This window comes from Bombina bombina, chromosome 6, assembly GCF_027579735.1.
Source record: "Bombina bombina isolate aBomBom1 chromosome 6, aBomBom1.pri, whole genome shotgun sequence".
NCBI lineage: Eukaryota > Metazoa > Chordata > Amphibia > Anura > Bombinatoridae > Bombina > Bombina bombina.
In genome coordinates this window covers 989,215,950-989,242,598 of record NC_069504.1, presented here as the reverse complement: position 1 = coordinate 989,242,598, position 26,649 = coordinate 989,215,950, and the positions used below count along the sequence as shown (strand labels likewise).

Sequence of the window (26,649 nt, the reverse complement as noted above, 5' to 3'; positions counted from 1 at the left end):
ACTAAAAAATTAAAAGTAAACTTTCCTGTATTGACCTAAAATATAGTTGATTATGCTACTAAATTATATGCTTTAAACAGCTTATCGAACCATATAATACTCTTTGAAAGAACATTGCTTGCTTAGACATAGCTGAAATAAGTTCTGAAGTACCTAAACTGAACCACAGGAAACTATGTCTAGTTGTGTATCTTTTCTATTCCTTCATAGAGACTAAGTGATGATAAGATTAGGCTTATAAAAAGTGTTATCTGAGTAAAATAACTGACATATATTTTTTCTAAGATCGCCCTAAATTCTAAACACCCTCCTGTAAGGCATTTCATTTGCAGGACCAACTGATTTAAGGGGGTGAGTTGCCCTATTTCACTGCTCTCTAAATATTGCCTGAGATAGGAGCCTACACTAAAGCTCCTCTGGGCCAGGTTTGAAACCCTTCTGTTATTTCAGGTATCTGGGTCCCTCCTTTCCCTCAGCGAGCCCAGTGATTGTTTTAGGAAAGCTCTCATATACTGGCAAACAAAACTGATATTTTACCTAGCCGCATAACGTCCTGAAAAACTTTTTGCCAAAGCCTTGGTTCACCCTTTTTGAGTTTTGAATCTAAATTAGATTAATGTTCACTTGTTAAGTAACACTACTCTGGTAATTCTTATTCATCTGAGTTTAACTGTACACCAAAACACACACCTCCTCTCACAAAGTCCAAGTGTAAAGTAAACACTTAGAGGCTCTAATTTACAATTAATTTTTCTCCTGCTCTTTTCACACGGCTACGTGTTAGATCTCTAAAAAAATATCTTTTTTATTCCTGAATCACCCTTTTCTTACCACTTAACCACACCTGGTACATGGATAAGTTTCTTGGCATCTCGGCCAAAACACCTTCCCCAACTATGGCAGTAAGACATAGGGACAGAAAGCCCAAGGGCACGCAAGATCCAGTTGTCGATGCCCAATCTACCATGATAAATATAGCTACACCTGAAGCACTAAATATTCAAACTCTGGTTGCCAGCATTTCAGAGGCTCTCTTCCCCAAGTTTGACGCCTTAAAAGCGGAAATCAAACAAGATATAACGGTTTTAAAACAAGAAATCAGACAATTTTCAGCAAGGCTACAGGAGGCTGAGCAAAGAGTGTCTGATTTAGAGGACCTCACTACCTCGTATGGCTCTAAATTTGAAAACATGAGTATAAGTATTCAAAAAACTTTATCTAGGCTAGAAGACCTAGAAAACCGCAGTAGAAGGAACAACATTAGAATAATAGGTCTCCCAGAAGAGAGCCAGTATGAGGATTTGGTCCTCTTTATTTCAGACACTCTCACTACTGCTCTTAAATTCCAATCGACACACCGCCAAGTCTTGGTAGAGAGGGCACATAGGCTTGGTCCACCTCGTACATCTAACAATAACTCTACCAGACCTAGACCTATAATTGCCAAACTACTTAACTATCAAGACAAACTTAAATTTTTACAACAATTCCGTAAAATTCAGCCACTCATTATTGATGGTGCTAAAATTTTAATTTTCCAGGATTTCTCGGCTGAGACAGCCTTAAAAAGGAGAGATCTGGCACCAATATGCACCAAACTTATAAAACATGGCCTGAATGCCACCATAATTTTTCCAGCTAAGCTTAAAGTAACAGTGAAGGATGTTACATATTTCTTTGTGGAGGCTGTTGCAGCTGAGAAATTCCTTACAACATTGGACCCACCAGTACTGGAAGGGACAGTCTGACAGAGTAGGTCTAATTGTGGGTTTAATCCCGCTACCTAGAGATAGATGGGGCACTTAGGGAAATTGCCTGAGTTCCCCCTCCCCCTTGCGGGGGTCTCACTGTTTTTCCTTCCTTTTTTTTTTTTTTTCTCTTCTCTCTCACCCTGTCTTTTTTTCTATTTACCCCCCCCCCCTCCTTGCTACCTCGCCCCAGAGTAGTTTTAAAAATACAAGAAAATAGAAAAACTTAGGATTGTATCATGGAATGTGGGAGGGATTTCTACTCCTATTAAGCGAAAAGTTATATTGACACAATTAATGAAGTCCCAGACGGATATAGGGTTAATCCAAGAAACACATCTTAATTCAGAGGAATCCTCTAAACTCAAAACCTCATGGGTTAAAGAAGTGTTCTACTCACCAAGTATCGGTAAAAAAAGGGGAGTAGCTATCTTAATAGGGAAAAAACCCAAATTGAGGTTGTGCATTGCGAGCCCGATCCGGAGGGAAGATATGTTCTGTTAAAAATAAAACTCGCCCAGGATATCTTTACATTATGCAATATATATGGCCCTAATACTTTTGATTCAGAATTTTGGAATAGAATACAATCTAAATTATTACTGTATAGTCAGGGACACCTTATTATTGGTGGGGATTTTAATATGGCGCCGCAATGCCCATTAGACAAGCTCCGAGAAACCACAAAACAGAAAAAACAGAAAAAGGATAATCTAGAATTTAAAATGATTAAGAAAATAAAACAAAATTTAGCACTACGGGATATATGGCGTATTCAAAACCCGGACACACAGGAATTTACCTGTCTCTCAAAAGCACATAAAACCCTTTCACGAATAGATCTATTCCTCATAGACGAGCGTATAGGGCCCATAACGGTGCAAGCGAGAATTTTTCCTATATCAATATCAGATCATGCCCCCATTTCTTTGGATATTCAGTTGAAACGGCCGCGAACTAAATCTCTGTGGTTTTTGTTTCCATATTATTTAGTAACGGATATGAAATTTGAGGAATTTATACAGTTTAACTATGAATATATTGAACGTCCAGAACTGCTCTGGGATACCGCTAAGGCGGTTCTCAGATGAGAAATATTAACTTACAATATCGCTCTAACTAAAAAATTAAAGACAAGAGAAAAAGAAATAAATAAGGCATTATCTAATTCATATAATAAATTCTTACTGCACAAAAATGCCCTAAATTGGGCTAAGTATGTGCGAGCTAAAGAAACCAGAGACACATTTATTCTAACCCAACAAGTGCAGAAAGAACTTAAAACTCAGGCTAAATTCTACAGATTTGGGAATAAATCTGGAAAGATGCTGTCTAGACTGGTTAACCCCTTAATGACCGAGGACGTGCAGGGTACGTCCTCAAAAAAAAGGCAGTTAATGCCTGAGGACGTACCCTGCACGTCCTCGGTGTGGAAAGCAGCTGGAAGCGATCCTGCTCGCTTCCAGCTGCTTTCCGGTTATTGCAGTGATGCCTCGATATGGAGGCATCCTGCAATAACCTTTTACGGCCATCCGATGCAGAGAGAGCCACTCTGTGGCCCTCTCTGCACCGGACATCGATGGCCGGTTTCGTTGGTGGGTGGGAGCCGACTTGGGAGGCGGGTGGGCGGCCATCGGTGTGCCGCATGACGTCAAGGGGGGCGGGATCGGGGGCGCGATCGTCGGGGGCGCGCACGGGCGCGCGCGCGTGCACGGAGGGTGGCGGGCGGGCGCGTGCACGGGGCGGGAGCGGGTGGGAACCGCTACACTACGGAAAATGTTTTAATAATTAAGACCTAATCTTGTTTGTGCAAAAGCACAAAAAGTGATCATGGAGGGGTGGGGGGTTGGTTTTGTGTGGGGGGAAGCTACACTACAGAAACTTTTAATAAATGTTAAAAAAAAACATTTTTTTCTTCTAAACTGGGTACTGGCAGACAGCTGCCAGTACCCAAGATGGCGCCCATTAAGTTAGAGTGGGAGGGTTATAGAGCTTTTTAGGGGGGATCAGTGAGGTTGGGGTCTAAGGGGGGATCGTACACATCAGCATATGTAAATATGCTTCTTTTTTTTTTTTTAAAAAAGGGCCAAATACCTTTTATTTTAGTACTGGCAGAGTTTCTGCCAGTACTTAAGATGGCGGGGACAATTGTGGGGTGGGGGAGGGAAGAGAGCTGTTTGGGAGGGATCAGGGGGTCTGATGTTTCAGGTGGGAGGCTGAGCTCTACACTAAATCTAATATTAACCCTGCAAGCTCCCTACAAGCTACCTAATTAACCCCTTCACTGCTAGCCATAATACACGTGTGATGCGCAGCGGCATTTAGCGGCCTTCTAAATACCAAAAAGCAATGCCAAAGCCATATATGTCTGCTATTTCTGAACAAAGGGGATCCCAGAGAAGCATTTACAACCATTTGTGCCATAACTGCACAAGCTGTTTGTAAATTATTTCAGTGAGAAACCTAAAATTGTGAAAAATGTAACTTTTTTTTTTATTTGATCACATTTGGCGGTGAAATGGTGGCATGAAATATACCAAAATGGGCCTAGATCAATACTTGGGGTTGTCTACTACACTACACTAAAGCTAAAATTACCCCAAAAAGCTCCCTACATGCTCCCTAATTAACCCCTACACTGCTGGGCATAATACACGTGTGGTGCGCAGTGGCATTTAGTGGCATTCTAATTACCAAAAAGCAACACCAAAGCCATATAAGTCTGCTATTTATGAACAAAGGGGATCCCAGAGAAGAATTTACAACCATTTGTGCCATATTTGCACAAGCTGTTTGTAAATAATTTCAGTGAGAAACCTAAAGTTTGTGAAAAAATTTGTGAAAAAGTGAACGATTTTTTTTATTTGATCGCATTTGGCGGTGAAATGGTGGCATGAAATATACCAAAATGGGCCTAAATCAATACTTTGGGTTGTCTTCTAAAAAAAAATATACACATGTCAATGGATATTCAGGTATTCCTGAAAGATATCAGTGTTCCAATGTAACTAGCGCTAATTTTGAAAAAAAGTGGTTTGGAAATAGCAAAGTGCTACTTGTATTTATGGCCCTATAACTTGCAAAAAAAGCAAAGAACATGTAAACATTGGGTATTTCTAAACTCAGGACAAAATTTAGAAACTATTTAGCATGGGTGTTTTTTGGTGGTCATAGATGTGTAACAGATTTTTGGGGTCAAAGTTAGAAAAAGTGTGTTTTTTTCCATTTTTTCCTCATATTTTATATTTTTTTTTATAGTAAATTATAAGATATGATGAAAATAATGGTATCTTTAGAAAGTCCATTTAATGGCGAGAAAAACGGTATATAATATGTGTGGGTACAGTAAATGAGTAAGAGGAAAATTACAGCTAAACACAAACACCGCAGAAATGTAAAAATAGCCTTGGTCCCAAACGGACAGAAAATGGAAAAGTGCTGTGGTCATTAAGGGGTTAATAACGAAAAAAAAAAAACTTTATATTGAAGAACTCTTAGATAAGGGAAAGCGAATTTTAGATCCTGATAAGATTGCAACTGTATTGGTGAAATATTATCAAAATGTATATTCCGATAAGGGTTATGATCAAGATAAATCTGCAGAGTTTTGGAATAAGATCGTCAGCCCCTCACTAACTGATGACTGTATTGTCAGTCTCAACGCCCCCATATCGGTTCAAGAAGTAAAGGTGGCAATTTCTAAACTACCGATTAATAAGGCAGCTGGTCCGGATGGACTACCTGGCGAATTCTATAAAATACTAGTGGAAGAAATTGCCCCATACCTAACAAATTTATATAATGACTATTACATCAAAGGCAAACCAGTTTCAGCTTCATTTTCTTTCTCCCACACAACCTTAATCCCTAAAGCAGGAAAAGACCCTAGGCTTAAATAATCATATAGACTAATAGCCCTACTTAATTCAGACTATAAGATTTTAATGTCCATTTTAGCATCTAGACTACAGTTAATTTTGCCAAAAGTGGTTCATCCGGATCAAGCTGGCTTTATGAACGGACGAAATTCCTCGGCCAAAATTAGGGAGGTATTGGTCACACTGGAATATTATGAAAAGATCCTGGCAGGGAGAGAGGAAGACCCTGGGGCATCAGACATGGCCATTTTATCCATTGACGCAGAAAAAGCGTTTGACTCTGTTACATTCAAACATCTTAACACATCTTTGCTGAAATTTGGAATCAAGGGCAAATTCCCTCAATTTGTAGAGAGTCTTTATAAAAGCTCAGCTACAAGCCTGATAATTAACGGAATGGCAATAACTCTTGAAAGAGGAACGCGCCAGGGTTGCCCTCTCTCCCCGCTTCTGTTTAACATTGCCATTGAGCCTTTGGCTATCACGATAAGGCAAAGTTTAGAGGGAATAAAGATCTTAAATCATGAGATGAAAAACATAATTTATGTAAGAACTTACCTGATAAATTCATTTCTTTCATATTAGCAAGAGTCCATGAGCTAGTGACGTATGGGATATACATTCCTACCAGGAGGGGCAAAGTTTCCCAAACCTTAAAATGCCTATAAATACACCCCTCACCACACCCACAATTCAGTTTAACGAATAGCCAAGAAGTGGGGTGATAAGAAAAAAGTGCGAAAGCATATAAAATAAGGAATTGGAATAATTGTGCTTTATACAAAAAAATCATAACCACCACAAAAAAGGGCGGGCCTCATGGACTCTTGCTAATATGAAAGAAATGAATTTATCAGGTAAGTTCTTACATAAATTATGTTTTCTTTCATGTAATTAGCAAGAGTCCATGAGCTAGTGACGTATGGGATAATGACTACCCAAGATGTGGATCTTTCCACACAAGAGTCACTAGAGAGGGAGGGATAAAATAAAGACAGCCAATTCCTGCTGAAAATAATCCACACCCAAAATAAAGTTTAATGAAAAACATAAGCAGAAGATTCAAACTGAAACCACTGCCTGAAGAACTTTTCTACCAAAAACTGCTTCAGAAGAAGAAAACACATCAAAATAGTAGAATTTTAGAAAAAATATGCAAAGAGGACCAAGTTGCTGCTTTGCAAATCTGATCAATCGAAGCTTCATTCCTAAACGCCCAGGAAGTAGAAACTGACCTAGTAGAATGAACTGTAATCCTTAGAGGCGAAGTTTTACCCGACTTGACATAAGCATGATGAAATAAAGATTTCAACCAAGATGCCAAAGAAATGGCAGAAGCTTTCTGGCCTTTTCTAGAACCGGAAAAGATGACAAATAATACAAAGCTCTAACAGCATCCAAAGAATGCAATGATTTCTCCTTAGAATTCATAGGATTAGGACATAATGAAGGAACCACAATTTCTCTACTAAGGTTGTTAGAATTCACAACCTTAGGTAAAAAATTCAAAAGAAGTTCGCAGCACCGCCTCATCCTGATGAAAAATCAGAAAAGGAGACTCACAAGAAAGAGCAGATAATTCAGAGACTCTTCTGGTAGAAGAGATGGCCAAAAGAAACAAAACTTTCCAAGAAAGTAATATAACGACTAAAGAATGCATGGGTTCAAAAGGAGGAGCTTGAAAAGCCCCCAGAACCAAATTCAAACTCCAAGGAGGAGAAATTGACTTAATGACAGGTTTTATACGAACCAAAGCTTGTACAAAACAATGAAATATCAGGAAGATTAGCAATCCTTCTGTGAAAAAAGAACAGAAAGAGCAGAGATTTGTCCTTTCAAGGAACTTGCGGACAAACCTTTATCTAAACCATCCTGAAGAAACTGAAAAATTCTCGGTATTCAAAAAGAATGCCAAGAAAAAATGATGAGAAAGACACTAAGAAATATAAGTCTTCCAGACTCTATAATATATCTCACTAGATACAGATTTACGAGCCTGTCACATAGTATTAATCACAGAGTCAGAGAAACCTTCTTTGACCAAGAATCAAGCGTTCAAACTCCATACCTTAAAATTTAAGGATTTGAGATCCTGATGGAAAAAAGGACCTTGCGACAGAAAGTCTGGTCTTAACGGAAGAGTCCACAGCTGGCAAGAGGCCATCCGGACAAGATCCGCATACCAAAACCTGTGAGGCCATGCTGGAGCTACCAGCAGGACAAACGAGCATTCCTTTAGAATCTTGGAGAATACTCTTGGAAGAAGAACTAGAGGCGGAAAGATATAGGCAGGATGATACTTCCAAGGAAGTGATAATGTATCCACTGCTTCCACCCGAGGATCCCGGGATCTGGACAGATACCAGGGAAGTTTCTTGTTTAGATGAGAAGCCATCAGATCTATTTCTGGGAGTTCCCACATTTGAACAATCTGAAGAAATACCTCTGGGTGAAGAGACCATTCGCCCGGATGCAACGTTTGGCGACTGAGATAATCCGCTTCCCAATTGTCTATACCTGGGATATGAACCACAGAGATTAGACAGGAGCTGGATTCCGCCCAAACCAAAATTCGAGATACTTCTTTCATAGCCAGAGGACTGTGAGTCCCTCCTTGATGATTGATGTATGCCACAGCTGTGACATTGTCTATCTGAAAACAAATGAACAACTCTCTCTTCAGAAGAGGCCAAGACTGAAGAGCTCTGAAAATTGCACGGAGTTCAAAAATATTGATCGGTAATCTCACCTCCTGAGATTCCCAAACCCCTTGTGCCATCAGAGACCCCCACACAGCTCCCCAACCTGTAAGACTTGCATCTGTTGAGATTATAGTCCAGGTCGGAAGAACAAAAAAGCCCCCTGAACTAAACGATGGTGAACTGTCCACCATGTCAGAGAGTGTCGTATAATCGGTTTAAAGATATTAATTGAGATATCTTTGTGTAATCCCTGCACCACTGGTTCAGCATACAGAGCTGAAGAGGTCGCATGTGAAAATGAGCAAAGGAGATCGCATCCGATGCGGCAGTCCTAAGACCTAAAATTTCCATGCATAAGGCTACCAAAGGGAATGATTGTGACTGAAGGTTTTGACAAGCTGATATCAATGTTAAACTTCTCTTATCTGACAAGGACAGAGTCATAGACACTGAATCTATCTGGAAACCTAAAAAGGTTACCCTTGTCTGAGGAAACAATGAACTGATTGGTAAATTGATCCTCCAACCATGATCTTGAAGAAACAACACAAGTCGATTCGTATGAGATTCTGCGAAAATGTGAAGACTGAGCAAGTACCAAGATATCGTCCAAAAAAGGAAATACCAAAACCCTGTTCTCTGATTACAGACAGAAGGGCACCGAGAACCTTTGAAAAAAATTCTTGGAGCTGACGCTAGGCCAAACGGTAGAGCCACAAAACTGGTAATGCTTGTCTAAAAGAGAATCTCAGAAACTAAAAGTGATCTGGATGAATCGGAATATGCAGATATGCATCCTGTAAATCTATTGTAGACATATAATGCCCTTGCTAAACAAAAGGCAGGATAGTCCTACAGTTACCATCTTGAATGTTGGTATCCTTACATAACGATTCAATATAGATAGATCCGGAACTGGTCTGAAGGAATTGACCTTCTTTGGTACAATGAAGAGATAGAATAAAACCCCAGCCCCTGTTCCAGAACTGGAACTGGCATAATTACTCCAGCCAACTCTAGATCTGAAACACATTTCAGAAATGCTGAGCCTTTGCTGTGTTTACTGGGACACGGGAAAGAAAAAAATCTCTTTGCAGGAGGCCTTAACTTGAAGTCAATTCTGTACCTTTAAAGAAAACGTAAACTGCCCCATACCAGCTGAGCTGGAATGAGGGCCGCACCTTCATGGGTATTTAGGAGCTGGCTATAGGTTTCTATAAGGCTTGGATATATTCCAAACTGGAAATGGTTTCCAAACTGATACCGCTCCTGAGGATGAAGGATCAGGCTTTTGTTCCTTGTTGTGAGGAAAGGAACGAAAATGATTATTAGACCTAAATTTACCTTAGATTTTTTTATCCTTTGGTAAAAAAAAGTTCCCTTCCCTCCAGTAACAGTTGAGATAATAGAATCCAACTGAAAATCGAATAATTTATTACCCTGGAAAGAAAGGGAAAGCAAAGTTGACTTAGAAGACATATCAGCATTCCAAGTTTTAAGCCATAAAGCTTTTCTAGCTAAAATAGCTAGAGACATATACCTGACATCAACTCTAATGATATCAAAAGATGGTATCACAAATAAAATTATTAGCATGTAATAGAATAATAATAATGCTATAAAATTATGATCTGTTACTTGTTGCGCTAAAGCTTCTAACCAAAAAGTTGAAGCTGCAGCAACATCCGCTAAAAATATAGCAGGTCTAAGAAGATTACCTGAACATAAGTAAGCTTTTCTTAGAAAGGATTCAATCTTCCTATCTAAAGGATCCTTAAATGAAGTACTATCTGCCATAGGAATAGTAGTACGTTTAGCAGGAGTAGAGACAGCCCCATTAACCTTAGAGATTTTGTCCCAAAACTCTAATCTGTCAGATGGCACAGGATATAATTGCTTAAACGTTTAGAAGGAGTAAATGAATTACCCAAATTATTCCATTCCCTGGAAATTACTTCAGAAATAGCATCAGGGAGAGAAAACACTTCTGGAATAACTACAGGAGATTTAAAAACCTTATTTAAACATTTAGATTTAGTATCAAGAGGACCAGAATCCTCTATTTCTAATGCAATTAATACTTCTTTAAGTAAAGAACGAATAAATTCCATCTTGAACAAATACAAAGATTTATCAACATCAACCTCTGAGACAGAAACCTCTGAACCAGAAGAACCATTATCAGTATCAGAATGATGATGTTCATTTAAAAATTCATCTGAAAAAAGAGAAGTTTTAAAAGACTTTTATGTATACTAGAAGGAGAAATAACAGACATAGCCTTCTTAATGGATTTAAAAAAATAAAATCTCTTATGTTATCAGGAACACTCTGAAAATTAGATGTTGACGGAACAGCAACAGGTAATGTAACAGTACTAAAGGAAATTTTATCTGCATTAATAAGTTTGTCATGACATGCAATACAAACAACAGCTGGAGAAACAGATACCAAAAGTTTATAGCAGATACACTTAGCTTGGTAGCTCCAGCACTGGGCAGCGATTTTCCTGAAGTATCTTCTGACTCAGTTGCAACGTGGAACATCTTGCAATATGTAAAAGAAAAAACAACATATAAAGCAAAATTGATCAAATTCCTTAAATGACAGTTTCAGGAATGGGAAAAAAATGCCAGTGAACAAGCTTCTAGCAACCAGAAGCAATAAATAATGAGACTTAAATAATGTGGAGACAAAAATGACGCCCATATTTTTTAGCGCCAAAAAAGACGCCCACATTATTTGGCGCCTAAATGCTTTTGGCGCCAAAAATGACGCCACATCCGGAACGCCGACACTTTTGACGCAAAAAAAACATCAAAAAATGACGCAACTTCCAGTGACACGTATGACGCCGGAAACAGAAAAAAAATTTTGCGCCAAAAAAGTCAGCGCCAAGAATGACGCAATAAAATGAAGCATTTTCTGCCCCCGCGAGCCTAACAGCCCACAGGAAAAAAGTCAAATTTTTTAAGGTAAGAAAAAATGATTGAAACAAATGCATTTATCCCAAGTATGAAACTGACTGTCTGAAAATAAGGAATGTTGAACATCCTGAGTCAAGGCAAATAAATGTTTGAATACATATATTTAGAACTTTATAAAAAAGTGCCTAACCATAGCTTAGAGTGTCACAGAAAATAAGCTTACTTACTTACCCCAGGACACTCATCTACATGTTGTAGAAAGCCAAACCAGTACTGAAACGAAAATCAGCAGAGGTAATGGTATATATATAAGAGTATATCGTCGATCTGAAAAGGGAGGTAAGAGATGAATCTCTACGACCGATAACAGAGAACCTATGAAATAGACCCCGTAGAAGGAGATCATTGCATTCAAATAGGCAATACTCTCCTCACATCCCTCTGACATTCACTGCACGCTGAGAGGAAAACCGGGCTCCAACCTGCTGCGGAGCGCATATCAACGTAGAATCTAGCACAAACTTACTTCACCACCTCCATAGGAGGCAAAGTTTGTAAAACTGAATTGTGGGTGTGGTGAGGGGTGTATTTATAGGCATTTTAAGGTTTGGGAAACTTTGCCCCTCCTGGTAGGAATGTATATCCCATACGTCACTAGCTCATGGACTCTTGCTAATTACATGAAAGAAATAGGCTTATATGCAGATGATGTCCTGCTATATCTATCAAACACTAAAATTAATATTCCAAAATTGATGCAGATAATTGACCAATTCGGCACCTTTTCAGGGTATAAAATAAATGCATCTAAATCAGAAATTCTCTGGATTCGCAGGAATAAGGACTCATGTCTGGAGAATCCATTTAAAAGCGTAACAGACTCATTCAAATACTTAGGAATAATTATCCCTGCGAATTCGGATTTGGTATATGAGCTTAATATTCCCCCAATTATCAGGCAATTTAAGGAAAAACTTAGAACCTGGCAAAGTCTGCCACTTTCAATTTCAGGAAGGATAGCATTGGTCAAAATGATCCTCCTCCCGAAACTGCTATATATACTGCAGAATGTTCCAGTAATTCTTTTTGAAAAAGATATACGTACGATTAATGGCCTAATCAGACAATTTCTTTGGCAAGGGAAAAGAGCACGAATATCTCTTAATAAACTCTCCCTTCCACGTGAATATGGGGGCTTAGCACTCCCAGACATTAGAGCATATAATCTTAGCTTTTTAGCATGAATAGTGGCTAGCTGGATCCTGTCTAAAGATTATATCCTAAATAACCAGTTAGAAACTAATATCTGTGACCCATACCATCCTTTATCACTTATACACTCCTCCCCCAAAGAGTTGCCCCCAGAAATTAAAAAACTAAAAGTCATTTACAACCCTATCAGGGCATGGTGGAAAATTGCAAAAATCCTTTCAACTAACCCTAAGGTTTCGCACTACCTTCCCCTGATAGGGAACCCAAAATTCCAACCTGGATTACACTCTGAGGTTTTTAATAGATGGCATAGGAAAGGGCTAAATAGAATGACTCTGCTGATAGATGGTGACAGGAAAATTATTAAAACATTTGAAGCACTGAAAAGGAAATTTAGTCTACCTAATAAATACTTCTTTGCCTATTTACAGATAAGGCATTTCTTGGCTGAAAAATTGTCAGAGAAGAGGGTTGGGGTTGGAAACGAGGTAAGGTAGAAAACTGGCTTATACTCATGAAGGTTGATCATATGTCTATCTCTGTGGTCTACCAGCTACTGGCTGGCAGTAGGGGTAACTGCAACCTGTCAAGGATCGCCGAAACATGGACTTCACTCCTACCACAGAATAGGGTTGATTCAAAAATTCTGCAACACTCCATAGGAAAAGTGGCTAAAATAACTTTATCTGCTACATGGCGCGAAGCACATATTAAATTGCTCCATAGAGCATACTTCACTCCGGAAAGGGGCTTCAAGGTGCATAACCTGGGTTTTAACAAATGCCCGAAATGCTCTCTCCCAGCAGCCGATATAGAGCACATGTTCTGGTCTTGTCCAAAAGTGAGAAATACTTGGAGCAAACTCGAATACTGGCTGAATAGGGTATTGAAAATTCCATCTATATCTCTCACCTTATCTCAGATCATATTATGCATTGACAATTTAAATAAGTATCACCCTAACGACAAATTGATCCGATCAGCCAATAGAATGCGAGCTCAATCTGATTGGCTGATCGGATCAGCCAATCGGATTGAACTTGATTCTGATTGGCTGATTCCATCAGCCAATCAGAATTTTCCTACCTTAATTCCGATTGGCTGATAGAATCCTATCAGCCAATCGGAATTCAAGGGACGCCATCTTGGATGACGTCCCTTAAAGGAACCGTCATTCGTCGGGAAGTCGTCGGAAGAAGAAGATGGGTCCGCGGTGGAGGTCTTCAAGATGGAGCCGGTCCTCATCGGATGAAGATAGAAGATGCCGCTTGGAAGAAGATGGTTGCCGGTCCGGATCTACTCTTCTTCCCGGATAGGATGAAGACTTTGGAGCCTCTTCTGGACTTCTTCAGCCGTCGCTTAATAGAAGACTTCAGCCGGATGATGGATGTCTAGCCCCCGCTTGGGCTTGGATGAAGATTTCGGAGCCTGGAACGATCGGTGATACCTGGCATGGTGAAGACAAGGTAGGAAGATCTTCAGGGGCTTAGTGTTAGGTTTATTTAAGGGGGGTTTGGGTTAGATTAGGGCTATGTGGGTGGTGGGTTGTAATGTTGGGGGGGGGTATTGTATGGTTTTTTTTACAGGCAAAAGAGCTGAATTCTTTGGGGCATGCCCCGCAAAGGGCCCTTTTAAGGGCTGCTAAGGTAAAAGAGCTTTGAACTTTTGTAATTTAGAATAGGGTAGGGCATTTTTTTTATTTTGGGGGTCTTTGTTATTTTATTAGGGGGCTTAGAATAGGTATAATTAGTTTAAAATTGTTGTCATTTTTTTCTAATGTTTGTAAATATTTTTTGTAACTTAGTTCTTTTTTTTGTTTTTTGTACTTTAGTTAGTTTATTTAATTGTATTTATTTGTAGGAATTGTATTTAATTTATTTATTGATAGTGTAGTGTTAGGTTTAATTGTAGATAATTGTAGGTAGTTTATTTAATTTATTTATTGATAGTGTAGTGTTAGGTTTAATTGTAACTTAGGTTAGGATTTATTTTACAGGTAATTTTGTAATTATTTTAACTAGGTAACTATTAAATAGTTATTAACTATTTATTAACTATTTAATAACTATTGTACCTGGTTAAAATAATTACAAAGTTGCCTGTAAAATCAATATTAATCCTAAAATAGCTACAATATAATTATAATTTATATTGTAGCTATATTAGGATTTATTTTACAGGTAAGTATTTAGATTTAAATAGGAATAATTTATTTAATAAGACTTAATTTATTTCGTTAGATACAAATTATATTTAACTTAGGGGGGTGTTAGTGTTACGGTTAGACTTAGCTTTAGGGGTTAATCCATTTATTAGAGTAGCGGTGAGCTCTGGTCAGCAGATTAGGGGTTAATACTTGAAGTTAGCTGTCGGCGATGTTAGGGAGGGCAGATTAAGGGTTAATACTATTTATTATAGGGTTATTGAGGCGGGAGTGAGGCGGATTAGGGGTTAATACATTTATTATACTAGCGGTGAGTTCCGGTCGGCAGATTAGGGGTTAATTATTGTAGGTAGCTGGCGGCGACGTTGTGGGGGGCAGATTAGGGGTTAATAAATATAATATAGGGGTCGGCGGTGTTAGGGGCAGCAGATTAGGGGTACATAGGGATAACGTAGTTGGCGGCGGTGTACGGAGCGGCAGATTAGGGGTTAAAAAATTTAAATATAGTGGCGGCGATGTGGGGGGACCTCGGTTTAGGGGTACATAGGTAGTTTATGGGTGTTAGTGTACTTTAGAGCACAGTAGTTAAGAGCTTTATGAACCGGCGTTAGCCCAGAAAGCTCTTAACTACTGACTTTTTCTGCGGCTGGAGTTTTGTCGTTAGATTTCTAACGCTCACTTCAGCCACGACTCTAAATACCAGCGTTAGAAAGATCCCATTGAAAAGATAGGATACGCAATTGACGTAAGGGGATCTGCGGTATGGAAAAGTTGCGGCTGGAAAGTGAGCGTTAGACCCTTTAATGACTGGCTCCAAATACCAGAGGGCGGTAAAAACCAGCGTTAGGAGCCTCTAACGCTGGTTTTGACGGCTACCGCCCAACTCTAAATCTAGGCCATAGTTATTTGACCTGCTCTCTTCCAAGGTAATCCAGAAAAATCTGGCCTGTTGGGTCAAACCTGAGAACAGGTTTGAAAAACAGTGCCCTATCTGAATCATGAAAGTTTCATTTTGACTTGACTTTCCCTTTAATATTTTTTTTCTTTAATTGAAAATATTTTTTTTTATAAACATAACCAACATCCCTTGGGAAAATCTCAATATGGCCATAATATTGTATTGTTTTGTGCAACAGTTACCTGGGAAGTGTTGTGTTAGTAATAACGTACTTATGGATTTAATTAGCTGGTGCACATATTTCACACATCTAAGAGTGACATTATATGTTCATGTACCTCTCACCACCTGGCTGCCATACCATCACTCTTACTCAATTCTATGTTAGGGGTGGCTGCAAATTGATCTATGAGTAAGAAAAGGGAGTTGTATTGCTTAATAAACCCCTTCTATTTGCTCAATGAAACAAAAAAGACAAAATACTAGTTTTGAATGTACCACTAGTTTTAAAGGGTTATATTCACTTTATGTACATGATCATACTGCAGGCACTCATAGACATCTACATGCACACAAACACACAGTCACGCATAGACTTCTACATGCACTGACCCAGGCACCCATAAACATTCTTCCACATGCACACATGCACATATGCACACACAGCCAGGCATCCATAGAATTCCTTATGTACAAACACAGGCACCCATATAAATCCACATGCACCAACACAGGCACCCATAGCCATAATGTCCATAACTAGGTAGACTCAGCAGTGTGCATATGTCATGGGGACTATATGGCAGCAGTGTTTGAGGCAATGTATAAAAAAGTTACAAATGTTACAAATGTTGCATACAATGTGGTCATATATTGCTGTAAACATGTTCACCTACCTAGGTACAAAGTAAATTTGATAATATAATTTAATTGGAAAGTTTATTAAAATTGCATGCTCTATCGCAGTCATTGAAGTTTAATGTTGACTTTAAGCAGCGCTGTACTGAAGTTCTCTCAATGAAAAACATAGATATAACTGTCCATATTCTCTAAAACACACATTATTCTTTAATATAGTTACACTATACTAATTAAAAGGCAATACAAATTCAATAACACAGGAATTATGATCCTGTCAGCTGTTGCCACAGATATTTTTACAAAGAGGCATGATCTATCCGTGTACATGCTCCTCTTTCAGACAGCTGTGCCCGAGCAGGAGGGCTCTTCAGCTTCAGTAAGTTTGTCTTAGAAAGATACATTTCAACTTTTAGCACCTCCACTTGGTTACACTGAAATTCTACCCGCCAGCTCTGAGTACAGTTTGTGCTAAAATGTAGTATTTCAGCATTCCAATTTACTTCTATTATCTAATTTTCTTCATTCTTTAGATATCCTTTGTTCAAGAAATAGCATTGCACATGGATGAGCCAACTACACAAGGCATCAACGCGCAGCCACTAATCAGTAGCTACTGAGCCTATTTAGATATGCTTTTGAACAAAAGGATATCAAGAGAATGAAGAAAATTAGATACAAATGTAAATGGAAAAGTTGTTTAAAATTGCATGCTATTTCTTAATAATGTAAGAGAAAATGTTGGTTTCATGTCCCTTTAACACATAAAGGGTAATTTGTGTATGTTGTTTTACTGTAGATGGGAACAGCATTGTGGCTTCTATAAATTCTATACACAATTGAATTTCTGTTGACTACAAACTGTGTTCTATAAATAACTTGTTTTACTTTTCTCAAAATGATCCCCAAAATGTACTTACATGACTCTATTCTCTGTCAATTGCAATAATATATTTCCTTTTTTCCTGTCCTTTTATTGGACTTATTTATTGGGCTGTTAATCTCCTTTTCAGCCTCCTTGTAGTACTGAGTGGCCGTATTCCTTTTCCTGTGTATCTGTCACATTCCTTATTTCTGCAGACTTCTGTTCTTCTTTCTTATTCACACACTCTGTGTCTTTCTATTGTTTGACATCTTCTTTATTCTGTGTTTTTTCCACACTTTTCTGGTGCTCTCTCTAGCAGTCTTTCTTCTTTCCCTTCCTTTCCCAGTCTCCTTCCTCTCTGTCTTTCCTTCTCCCTTTACAACCCTGGCTAGGTCTAGGAATAAATGTTATGGGTCGTCTACTGGTGACATAATGTCACTATAATTAGGTTATATGGGTAAAGTTAGCAAACACGGTACAGTTTAATGTTAATGTCATCCCTGCCTCCTACCTAACCTGACCCAAGGGACACATATGTGAGGTGACATTTTTAAGATGACCTTTATTTTCTCAGTGCATTCTGTTAAATGTAGATGCTTTAGGTTAATGGGACAGTAAACAAATTGAGCTTTCTATAAAAAAATGTTTAGTTATGTGCAATAAAAAAGTTTGCAATATACGTTCATTTTTATTTTGCCCCCCTTTCATGTAGTTTCACTCTGAAAAGTCTATTTCTCAGAATTTTAATGCACTCTACTTACTTTTTAAGGCTAACCCTGCTACATATATGTACGTAATTGGCTTTATTGATAACAGATACAAAAGTGTCAATTTTACACTAAATTTATGACAGTGACTAACCTTGCTGTCTGTGGACTAAAGCCCCAATTTGCTCCTCCAAATAGGTGTGTGGAGTTTTGGTTATCAAAAAGTAATTGTAGTAAAAATGCAAAACAGTCTTTTCACATTCTGATTGTTACTAAGGGCCAATGATCTCAACGTGTTTTTTTCTCGCTGATACTCGCAGGGGCTACACTGGTGGAATTATCATAAAAAAGGAGTGAGATGTCTTCTATTGAAACTATTAGAGCTTGTTGGAAAGGGGATCTTCACTTTCTAGAGTGAAGTTAGCAGTGAGAGAACTTTAAAAATTAAATCCTGCAGCCAATATAAATCATTTTGAGAAAAACCTCACCATTGTTTAGTTTGCCAGAAAAAACTGTGAGATCTGTAGTGCAAAAGTCTTTACAGAATTACAATGGTATTAGAGAGACTAATTCATACACGGCCATGGACAACAATTACGCTTTGTATTTTGTACTTACAAGTACAAATTTCTAATTCCCTGCGCATCCAGTGTACTTAAATTACAATTTACGCTGTGTACTTTTAATGTGATTTATGCTTGTGTAATTCCCATTCAAATTTGATAAAATACGATTTTTGGTGAAGAATATTGTTATGATTTTTGATGCACCCGAACAATACAATTCCCTGCATATTTGTGTGAATGGTTTAATTATTCGTTTTGTATGATTCTTAAAAAATGAATTCCATTGTGCACTTATATAATTTATACATCTCCTCCCCATACTAAAATGCATTATATGCCCCTTAGCGAAACACCCTGTTTTCAGGGTAAAAAAAGTGGCTTTAGATCATTCCACCAGGGCAATAGAAGTACTGGTGAGCATTCTTTAATAATCTCGCTAGCCCAGAGACCTTTAGATTACTGGTCACATGACAAATAAAAAATATATTAGTTTTGTAAACGAACAATAAACACAATTCAGCAATAGTATCAAAGGGACGCTCTAATGCAAATATGAAATAGTCTAATTCATTAGTGCCTTTTGGGGAGGCCTGAGGATAGGTTTGAAAACCAGTGGCTTAGCGCAAACTATAATGCCTGATTGGGTATTAGACATTGTTGCTTAAAATGTACTTGATACATACAGTATATAGTGCACCTTGTACTTTCAATAGGAAGCTGTATTAGTTGCTTATTGCACTCATTATAAATCATTGGTTAAGCTTTTGAATTGAATGCTGATATTAACACTTGGTATTGTGCATTCAAAAACTCATTAAAGTGCAATATAAACAAATAAATGGAGGTGAATTAAGTCACAATAAATATGAAACAAATGATTAAAATTCAAAAAAGTTTTGGGAATGGTTTAAAGAGATGTGGTATAGAACAAAAGGCAGGAGTGGGAAAGGATCAAGAGGGTAAAAAAAAGAACTACTTGAGCTGAATCTCTATTATCTTTAAATTTGAGTGTTATTCAACATGAATTTTAGCGCAGGCCCTCTTAGGGTTCAATTACCGGAGGGAAATTATGCACCTGCACTTTGCAGCTCCAACTATTTTAGTTCTCCATGCCACTTTCATTTTTGTGCTCAACTTGCAATCCTGGCATGTGCATTTAAATCCCAGGAAGGGCTTAAACACATAGGTAGAACCCTCTTTGTGAGCTACAAGCATGAAAGTATAGGTCATTCGTCTGACTCTCCAGTGACTTCCTCCTTGGAATCTATAATGCTTACTGCTGCTCTTGAGCAGGACTTGCCACTTGTCATTTTACTGGCTCTAACAAATTAGAGATAGCTCAGTCAGTAGAGCATTAGACTTTTGCTGAATGATTGAGCTATAATAAAGTTTTCACTTTTCGTCAAAAATTTCGGGTGCACCTTCGCTGCATTTATTGATCAAATTAGAGAATGTTTTTTTGTGTCAGAAAGTCACTTAAACTGCAAACACACAGGTGTTGATAAAAAAAGAAACTCTGTTACACTCTAATGAGGAAATTATATTTTAAAATGTGTCCTGGCATACTACACAAATCCCCCCCCCCCCCCAAAAAAAAGTAATTAAAATAAATAGGAACATATATAAAGATGTTGATGGAATCAGATTAATATAATTTTATATTGGGGACTCATTTACTAAATAGTGATGGTATAATATATCTAGAAGGACTGAAGATATCTAATCTCTGGTAGTCTTAGTGGGTCTTTTCTTTTGCCTGGAACAAAAGTAGCTCAGGCGATTAATTTAATTGAAGTGATGTTACACAACATTATGACATTTGTTTTATCTCTGATCATCCAATGACAAGATTTTCAGATGTGTTTGTTGGGGGTAATAGTCTGAAAGGTACTTATAAATTAGAGTACAGACCAATCTAGATTACCCAAAAAGAGAACCTCTATAGCAAAAACCTATAAAAGCAGATACACTCAAACTTACGGGGAAAAAAAAGGTATAATACCAGTACGTCAGGATAAACTCCCTAGTCTTTTTTATTTTTTTAATCCAGAGAATCCTCCTAAAATGCTATGAAAAGGAACCACTGCCCACTAAATCTGGTTAAATATAATATAAAGGAATAATTTGGATAGGCATGGGGAACTGTATGAGAAATCTGCTCACTTAAAAGGACACTCAAGTCAAAATTCAACTTTTAAGATTCAGATAGAGAATGCAGTTTAAAATTACTTTCCAATTTACTTCCATTAACAAAATGTGGACAGTCTTTTTATATTTACACTTTTTGAGCCATCAACCATTACTGAGCATGTGCAAGAATTCACAGACTATACATATATGCATTTATTTAGTTATTGGCTAATGGCTGTCACATGATACAGGAAGAGTGGAAAAATAGATAACTTTAACATTTGTCAGATTAAGTGCTATTGCATTGTCTTTTTATCATGCATTTGTTGATTCTGCAAATCTACTGTATTTACTGGTCCCTTAAAGGGAAATTAAATGTCTTGCTTTTGTGTAAAAATTATGCTTGTCTCTCACTACCTAAAAAGGTTAAAAAGCTAATTTTATAACCTAGGTTTTAATCATAATGCTGCAGACTGTTTAAACCAACTATAGTGACCAGACCTATTTTTAATTAGATTGTCCCTTTTTTTCACAGAAATATTTAATGGGACATCAAAACAGCCTATGTCTGCTTTACATTGATAATTTATTTATTTATTTTTTATTGTCTACGGCTGCTTTTATTAACACAAATTTGAACTATAGTTCCTTGCATGCTGATCTGGGAGAGCATCCTGTGCAAGTGTAATAAAGTAGGTGATAACTGTGAGCAAGTGAATAACACATAGAGGGATATCTATAAAGTCGTCAAATGTGCTGCATTCGCCGGCATCAATACGCTCACCTAACATCGCCAGCCGCATATCTCAATACTCTCTCCTTAGTTATGAAAAAATCCGTCAAAAAGACTCGCACCAAGTACGGGGCGATGAGAATTGGACTGCTGTTAACTAGCAGTCATCGATCTCGCGTCTATTCAGCTTTTTCCAAACTTTATTTATACCCTGTCACTAAATGCTGCCACTATACTAAAATGTTTAACCCCTATCCCGCCACCTAAACATATTAACCCCTAAACCTCTTGCCTCCCACATTACAACCACTAACTAAACCTATTAACCCCTAAACCGTCAGCCCACCACATCACCAAAAAATAAATTAAGCTATTAACCCCTAAACCTAACAACGAAATAAATTTACAACAACCAAATAAATTTAAACTTACCTGTAGAATTAAAATAAACTATTTTAAACTATGAATTAATCTACCCTAACTATCATACTACAAATACATTAAACTACCAACTAAATTAACTAAATTTCATATTAAAAAACCCTAACCCTACTCAAATTATTTAAATATACTATTAAACCTTATTACAATTTACTAAATTACAGAGAAAACCCCCCACTAAGTTACAAAAAACCATACAAACACTAAATTACGAAAAATAAAAAAAACACATTATCAAAAATAAAAAAATTTACACCTAATCTAATAGACCTATCAAAATAAAAAAAGCCCCCCCTCCCCCCAAAATAAAAAAAACCCCTAGACTACAATAAACTACCAATGGCCCTGAAAAGGGCTTTTTGTGGGGCATTGCCCCAAAGAAATCAGCTCTTTTACCTGTAAAAAAAAAAAATACAAACACCCCCAACAGTAAAACCCACCACCCAACCCCCTAAATAAAAAAAAATGATCTAAAATAACGCCCTGAAAAGGGCATTTGTATGGGCATCTTTTACATGCCCAGACCCTAATCTAAAAATAAAACCCACCCAAAAAAACTTTAAATAAACCTAACACTAACCCCGACAATGCACTTACAGTTATTGAAGTCCCGCTTGAAGGATCCATCCAGCCGGCAAGAAGTCTTCATCCAGACGGCCTCTTCGATCTTCATCCAGTTGGTGAAGTCCTCATCCAGGCGGCAAGAAGTCTTCATCCATATGGCATCTTCTATCTTCATCCATCCGGTGTGGAGCGGGTCCATCCTGAAGACATCTGTCGCAGAGCATCCTCTTCATATGGTCGCCGGCGTAAACTGGAACTTCAATGCAAGTGACATCATCCAAGATGGCATCCCTTGCATTCCTATTGGCTGAAAGATTTCAATCAGCCAATAGGATTAGAGCTGCTAAAATCCTATTGGCTGTTCCAATCAGCCAATAGGATTTGAGCAGCTCTCATTCTATTGGTTGTTCCAATCAGCCAATAGGATGAAAGCTCAATCCTATTGGCTGATTAGGGTCTGGGCATGTAAAAGAGCTAAATGCCCTTTTAAGGGCAATACCCATACAAATGCCCTTGTCGGGGCAATGGGGAGCTTAGGTTATTTTAGATAGTTTTTTTTATTTGGGGGGGTTGGTTGGTTGGTTGGGTGGTGGGGTGGTGGGTTTTACTGTTGGGGGGTGTTTGTATTTTTTTTTTACAGGTAAAAGAGCTGATTCCTTTGGGGCAATGCCCCACAAAAGGCCCTTTTAAGGGCCATTGGTAGTTTATTGTAGGCTAGGGTTTTTTAATTGGGGGGCCTTTTTTATTTTGATAGGGCGATTAGGTGTAATTTAGTCATTTGTAATAAGGATTAATAGTATATTTAAATAATTTGAGTATTGTTAGGTTTTTATTTTTGTAATTTAGTTAATTTAATTGGTAGATTAATTTAATTGTAGTCTAATAGTTAGGGTAGGTTAATTAATATTTTAAAATAGTTTATTTTAATTCTTCAGGTAAGTCTAAATTTATTTGAAGATATGGATGTTGTAATTTTAATTTAAAGTTAGGGGGTTGTTAGGTTTAGGGGTTAATAGCTTAATTTAGTTTATGATGATGTGGGGGGCTGACGGTTTAGGGGTTAATAGGTTTAGTTAGTTGTGGTGATGTGGAAGGCCAGAGGTTTAGGGGTTAATATGTTTATTTAGTGACGGCGGTGGCAGGGAGTGGCCTAATAGGGGTTAATACTTTTATTTAGGTTGCGGCGATGTCGGGGGCGGCAGATTAGGGGTGTTTAGACTCTGGGTTTATGTTCGGGTGTTAGGTGTAAACGTAACTTGTGGCTAAGGAGGGCTTTGGGGTGGAGCTAGCGGTTGTGTGGAGTGCTTGCACAAGGCTCTACACTGAAGGGCAATATTGATCTCCCCAAGCTGCCCTGTTTCCTTGGCTGGTATATATAGTACCTGGCCTGGATCATTTACTGGCAGCCCTATACTGCAGAAAGACTAATTTGCAGAGTCATAACGCCTACGGGCGTTCTGCTATCTACCAAGCCCTATTACCTGCTTCATTTGCCTGCTAAAGAAAAGCTTTTGACCAGCTGCAGCCATGGATCGGCTGATGGACCTAACTGGAGTCGCTGACTGCATGGTGGTGGTGAGACTGGGGGAAGCAGAGGGATCTGAGCTCGGCAAACACCATACATAAGAGCTAAAGTACTTCCGGCAGCCGGACAAGATCGTGGCTTCAAGTCTTAAGCACCCAGTCCGTACAAACACTTGTCTCGGCAGCAGAGCTTTGAGGAAGGAGGGCGGAGAAAACCGAGACTCCCCACTTGTGGAGGCAAACTGCAAGTATCACGGAACTTGTCTGCTTCATTAAGGTACTTGGTAATGTATCCCTAAAATCATTGGTTGTGTTTTGCTGCACGGAGGAGCAGGGGGAGCAGTATATAAGCAGTACTTTTATATGGATTTAAGGTACTTCTACCCTGACAGCGTGGGAATTGTTTGGGGGGAACACAACAGGTTTATACTAAAGGGGTGACGTGCGCTCAAGTCTAAAAACCCTTACTATCTATGTATACTCCAAGAGTTGGGGTCCCCTATTATAGAACTGTTCTGGCAATAACAGGAGACTGTGTTGAAGGTAACAAGGCTCTGGATATCTGAATTGAGGATATAACTGCCTTAAACTGGGCCCCCTGAATGTAGCCTAGCCTGACCAGCCATTTGAAGCTTAAACCCTTACACTTGCTGTGGCATGGAGTGCTAGTGGAATTACATACTGTCTAATTACTAGCTTCTGCACTAACTCGGCTATTAATTTTTGCTAGATTAATTTTTGCTGGACTATGGACAAAAACAAAAAAAGCCTTCTTCTTACTATTGCTACTAACGATATTGCTTAGTTTACTCCCTTTGATATGTATAGCTGCATGGTTATTACTCCCTGTTTGATCTGACTGCTAGAAACTACTGCTGAGCGCTCGACAGAGGGTAGACTGAAAGGGGAGTTAATATCACTGGTCCCTTTCAGATCCCACCCTTGGTCTGAGGTAAAAAGGCTTCGCTGTGGGAAACAAATATCTGGATAGCCCCTGTGGCACTGGTCTATGTGACTAACTAAAAGATAACAATAGGCGGGGGTTAAAAGAATCAGGACTGGTTAGAGCTGCCCTTTCTTGTTATTTTGTTCATTACCTACGTTGATTAGGCGGTAGAAAACCTTGATACATACCATCTAATATTTTCAAATGTTCAGTACTATACGTGTCCTGTTTGCCTTACTTTTCCTCTCTGTATCACTGTCTTTTGGATATGGAAAACCAAGTGACATGATTTTAACTTTATTTGAATTTTACTAAGGATATTCTGTGCGCAGCACATGCTCACATAGGTAGCACTTCCCAGCACTTACACTCACAGTCACAGATATAAAGCATTTTCTGTGCTATAGTTTTCTTCACAATTCACATGGCAGGTTCATGTAGTCTATTTGACTTTCTCTAACACTTTCACATATAATAAATTGGTGGTTAGATCCACTATATTTTTTCTTTTTTGTTTCACTATTGACCCCCTATGGAAAGGTTCATTTCTCACTCAAAACCTAATTCACCCATCATGCCACCCAAACAGAGAAGAAATATAAGCCTAATGATAGTTTCCTAGAGGCACATAACAAAACAGGTATGGGTAACCAGGACAACACTTTGTTAATACAGCAGATTTCAGCACTCATAACCCCACAATTTGAGTCCTTAAGACAGGAAATGGTCACACTGACCAGTGATGTTAAACAGTTCTCAACACGGATGAACAAACTGGAAACAAGGGTTTCAGACCTTGAGGATAGATCACTAACTATGGATCAAGTGATTAATTCCCAAGAGAGTAAACTAAACTCAATGTATTTGAAATTGGAAGAATTAGAAGACAGGTCTCGGCGCAATAACCTTAGCGTTGTTGGGCTACCTGAGACAGGGGAGTTTCAGGATTTAGTAAGTTTTGCTTTCACTAGATTACCCCAGCTTGTCGGTAGTAATACTGACAACATAAGGATACCAGTAGAAAGAGCACACAGAATGGGAATAGTACGAAAGAATCCTGATGGAACAATTAAACCAAGAGTGGTAATTATTAGATTTTTGAATTTTCAGGACAAGTTCCATATACTGAGGCTTTACCTCAAAAATAACAATATTATGATTGGGGCCCATAAGGTCCTGTTATTTCAGGATTTTTCCATTGAGACCCAGAATGAACTTAGAGAAATTGCACCATTCTGCTCTAAACTGATTAGGGCTAATTTCAAAACAAGACTGGTTTACCCGGCTAAGATTATTGTGGCTAGGGACGGTGAAACCACTATCTTTAGCAGAGTCGAGGAAATACAGGCTTTTTACCAGAGTAATGGGGTTGAATAAGATTTTTATTTTAGAATGTTTATATATTAATTATTGCATCTAATGAGGAGGTCACTTTTGTTATTTTTATTAATAGGACTGTATAGTGAACATATGCCATTCAGTGTATAAAAGTGTTGATGTTCATTTGTTTTTATTTCTTGTAAGGACCAGGTTTCTTCAGCTTAATTGCAAAATAATACTGTTGAATTATTGCCCTAGCCATATTATGGCAACTTTATGCTTGCTGTTAGACGTATGTTGCACTCCTGGGGGGACAGTAATCCCTTTTTCCCTTTTTTTTTCTCTCCAATATGTCTCACGTTTGTTTTAGAAATTGAATGGTTAAATTAAATTTACTATCCTGGAATATAGGAGGGATCTCATCCCCCAGGCAAAGGAAGCTAATGATTAGGTATCTTGGGGCTAA

The 26,649-nt window shown here is 38.3% G+C and overlaps 1 protein-coding gene across 1 annotated transcript in view; it reads right to left on the bottom strand.

Annotated features, from left to right (window-relative positions):
• MYOZ3 (myozenin 3) overlaps positions 1-17,638 on the bottom strand; it is an 87,740-nt gene extending 70,102 nt beyond the window's left edge. The window contains exon 1 of the mRNA XM_053718667.1: positions 17,308-17,638. The gene's annotated coding sequence lies outside the window, so the exon portion shown is untranslated. The remainder of the gene's footprint in view (positions 1-17,307) is intronic.
• Between the last annotated feature and the right edge of the window lie 9,011 nt (positions 17,639-26,649).